Source organism: Priapulus caudatus, unplaced genomic scaffold (assembly GCF_000485595.1).
Source record: "Priapulus caudatus unplaced genomic scaffold, Priapulus_caudatus-5.0.1 Scaffold253, whole genome shotgun sequence".
Lineage (NCBI taxonomy): Eukaryota > Metazoa > Priapulida > Priapulimorpha > Priapulimorphida > Priapulidae > Priapulus > Priapulus caudatus.
In genome coordinates this window covers 338,495-343,062 of record NW_014577314.1, presented here as the reverse complement: position 1 = coordinate 343,062, position 4,568 = coordinate 338,495, and the positions used below count along the sequence as shown (strand labels likewise).

Genomic DNA, 4,568 nt, shown 5'->3' with positions numbered 1-4,568 from the left:
CTTGTTTGGGTGAGTGGATTGCGTTGACGGAGGTGGCATGGCTTAACGAACGACACTCTCTGCGGGTCGCCGCGTACTAGCATGCTCACAATGGCGGTTCGGCGCCATTTTCAACGGCGTGATGTTTTACGGATCATCGTGGCTAATATGAATACGTGGTTTAGTTCGGAGATGCGGAGTTAACTATTAACGTTACAGTACGCGTAAACTAAGTTTAGTTTAGGCACAATAGTCGCCGCCCGTCTGCATTACGATCAGAGTTGGATTATCATCCGACGGACGTGTGCTGGCGCGTCTGCTATTATGCACGTGAGATGCGAATCACCCGTGTATTGCCGGAAGTGAGCTTCGCGTTACCTTCTTGCAGACCGTCGAGAGTGCGCGAACGACGCGGACAAACAGTTGCCATGACAACGCGAGGTGCAGCAATACGGATGTGTTCGTAGCGTGTGAATGCATAGACGGCTATGAGGGAGACGGGACCCGCCAACTGCGCAGGTAAAGCCACTGCAACGGGTACATGAAGATAGGCTTACGACACAACAACCACGAGCAAAGCATTTAAAATGTCTCCTAAACTATATATCATATATATATATAGTATATTATATATATTATATATATTATATATATATTATAATATATATATATACTACTCAGGAATATCTTTAATAAGCGTTGTCTAGGTCATTTATGATTGGTGATATATGCGCAGCATAGTATCGCATATAAGCAACGTGTGGAGGGCCATGATACTAAATTATAGTTACGTCACGTAATGTTCATGGACGCCACTATACTTGGGCAGGCTACACACCCTGCATCGCTGCAGAGAATCTAATGTACATCTGTGTGTATGTTATGTACATCTGTGTGGCCTGCTGTACATATGTGGGTCTGTCTGCTGGCTGATAGCACGATTTGACGAGTGCTGGCGAGGCGAGCCGCAACTGTGCACAGTCGGCGCGATGGCAACCAACGACGTCGGCACGCTTCCTATGGGGCACGGTGCGACGACGGATGGCGAGGCGCACGGCGTACGGGAATGTATCGTAGCAGACGCAACGTAGAATCTATACGATACATGCCGTACTTCGGATACGGACGGACTGTGCTGAAATAGCAATGCAGGAGTGATTAGATTCCGATAGATAAACAGAGTCGAAGTCGTAATGTATCATGTTATAGAATTTATATATATATCCTTTTGATATATATATATAGTATCCTAACGATATTTATCCTCAATAGCAATCCAAATAATGCAAAAAATAATCCGTCATGTAAAACTCATGCAACGCTTAGAATACTGAACGGTTAGATATCATTGTGTTTTCCCACTAGAATCATCGCATCATCGGCAATCCGCACTCTTGTTTTCGGCAGATATGACCGAGTGTGCTAGAATGGCGAAGAGCAGCTGCTCAGGGAACGCCGATTGTGAGAACACGGACGGCAGCTTGCGGCGCTGCTTATGTCTCGAAGGCTTTCACCGGCGAGCGTCTACGTCTGCGACCGGGTACGTGTCGTCGCATAGCAACAACGCCCGCCCGCGCGCGAGGCTAGTCCAATGTACGAGCCGTCGGTGGCGCCTCCACGTTGATCGTGGGTAGCTGTGAGCATCGGTGTAGTCACGGGCTTGCGAGTCGGCGCCGTGTTTTACGTGAGGCTTAGCTGGTTAGCGTGGCTCTAGATGAATGTTGGATTGTGAGGTCACTCACCCTCCCAGGCGATGCTCAAATAGCACACATGCTCCTCCATGCGCACGTCCATCTCCACTCCCAATCTCCATACATGCTCCATCATGCGCATGCATTACCGCGTTTGGCTATGAAGTTACAATATTAATAACGATTATACATATTTAACTGTGAGTAGTTATAATAATATAATGAATTATTATTATTATTATAAATACAATATTGTTATACCTTATTATTATTATTATTATTAATTATTATTAGTTATTATTATCAGCATCATGCATCAGCAGCCAACAACAACCATTCAACAGTAACCTGATGTTTGCGAAAAGAAAGTATACGCCTATACTTTACGCTATATCTATACTTTTGTTTGCGTTACCGCTATGTTTGCGTTGGCGCGTAAGGCGGTCGCAACTGATCTATTACACACTACTATTATAACTAATTAAGCCTTACAACTAATTAATAACTAACGTAATAACTAACGGTGGCGTTTCATACTTTCTCTGCGGCAGACGTGAATGAATGTATCGACGGATCGAACACGTGGCCATAAGAAGCGCCGTCTGCGTAACTCGTCGGCCGGATACGTACTGGCGAGTGTGTCGTCGGCTACGCTGGCGACGGCATGGCGAGCTGGCATAGGTGGCGGGAGAGCTATCTGTCTGTCTGTATGTCTTGTCTTGTATGTCGTGTCTGTCTGTCTGTCTGTTGTCTGCTGTCTGTCTGTCTCGTCGTCTATCTGTCTGTCCTGTCTGTCTGTCTGTCTGTCTGTCTGTCTGTCTGTTCGTCTGTCTGTTCTGTCATGTCTGTATGTATGTATGTATGTCTGTATGGTATGTATGTATGTATGTATGTATGTATGTATGTATGTATGTAACTGTATGTATGTATGCTATGTATGTTGTATGTACTGTTATGTATGTATGTTATGCTATGGTATGTATGTATGTAGTATGTATGTATGTATGTATGTTGTATGTATGTATGTAATGTATGTATGCTATGTACTGTATGTATGTTGTATGTATGTATGTATGCATGTATGTCTGTATGTATGTATCGTATGTAGTGTATGTATGTTGCTATGTACTGTATGTATGCTATGTAGCTATGTATGTATGTATGTATGTATGCTATGTATGTATGTATGTATGGTATTGTCGATCAGAGCTCAATAAATACCGTTATAGGTGTTTAATTAGGGCTCTTGGTGTATCTATTAATCTGATCTATCTATCTATCTTCTATCTATCTATTTTATAGGCTAGCGTAGCTGTGCTGTCTATCTATCTATAGGCTATGCTATCTAATCTATCTATCTAATCTATGCTATCTATGCTATCTATCTATCAATCTATCTATCTATCTATCTATCTATGCTCTCTATCTATGGCTATCTATCTATCTATCTATCTTCTATCTATCTATCTATCTATCTATGCTATCTATCTATCTATCTATCTATCGTATTCTATCTATTTATCTATCTATCTATCTATCTATGCCTATCTATCTATCTATCTATCTATCTATCTATCTAATGCTATTCTTACTCTATCTATCTATGCTATCTATGCTATCTATCTATCTATCTATCGCTATCTCATGCTATCTCTTGCTGCTCTCGTCTATATTATTATATATATATAAATATATATATACTACTGATAATATATATTATATATATATGATATATATATATATATATATACATATTATATATCTACGAGAGAGAGAGAGAAAGAGAGAGAGAGAGGAGAGAAGAGCAGAGCAGAGAGAGAGAGAGAGAGAGAGAGATAGAAGAGAGAGAGAGGAGAGAGAGAGAGAGAGAGAGAGCGACCAAGATATATATTATATATAATATATATATATATACTCTATATTATACGCGTGCAGACACGCAAAACACAGACGCCTTGGCTTACGTAATAAACGGGTTTCTTGGGCGGTTAATTGAATTACGACGACAATAACACGATCAGGTCGTAGATTAGTTTTGACACCGGTAGATCGCGCGCGTTCTAGCACTGCGGGGAGCTGTGACACGATGTGATGTGATGTGACACGATGTGATGTGTTGTGATGTGACACGATGTGATGTGATGTGACACGATGTGATGTGATGTGACACGATGTGATGTGATGTGACACGATGTGATGTGATGTGACACGATGTGATGTGATGTGCTGTGACACGATGTGATGTGATGTGACACGATGTGATGTGATGTGATGTGACACGATGTGATGTGATGTAACACGATGTGATGTGATGTAACACGATGTGAAGAGGTAGTAAACGGTACCGCCCCGATGCAGATACCTCGAGGGCTCATCGCCATTTTAAGTCCTAACCATCAATACGGACATATACTGCAACCCTCACCCGACCTTCATATAACCTACACCTAATCTTCAAGTGACCTTCAACCGTCTTTGATATTATCTTTACCCGACCTTTAGGTTACCTCAGCTCGCCCTTCATATAACCTTCAAAATATTCACATTACCTCAACCCGACCTTCACATGACTTTCAACGGTCCTTGATATAACCATCAACCGACCTCCACATAAGCTTTACCTGATCTTCAAATAACATTCACTCGACCTTCATATAACCTTCACGCGATCTTTACACAGCCTCAACCCGCCCTTCATATACCCTTCACCTGACCCTTGCGCACGCTTAGAAACGACCTTTTGATCGACCTTTACCTAAACCTATCACCGACCTTCCCCCAACCTTCACCCGACCTTCCCTTCACATAAACCTATCACCGACCTTCCCCCAACCTTCACCCGACCTTCCCTTCACATAAACATATCACCGACCTTCCCCCAACCTTCACCCGACCTTC

General features: G+C 42.4%; 1 protein-coding gene across 1 annotated transcript in view; it reads right to left on the bottom strand.

The window, feature by feature from the left end:
• LOC106808094 (latent-transforming growth factor beta-binding protein 1-like) overlaps positions 1–4,568 on the bottom strand; it is an 11,607-nt gene that overhangs the window by 4,467 nt on the left and 2,572 nt on the right. The gene's annotated exons all lie outside the window — the stretch shown is intronic.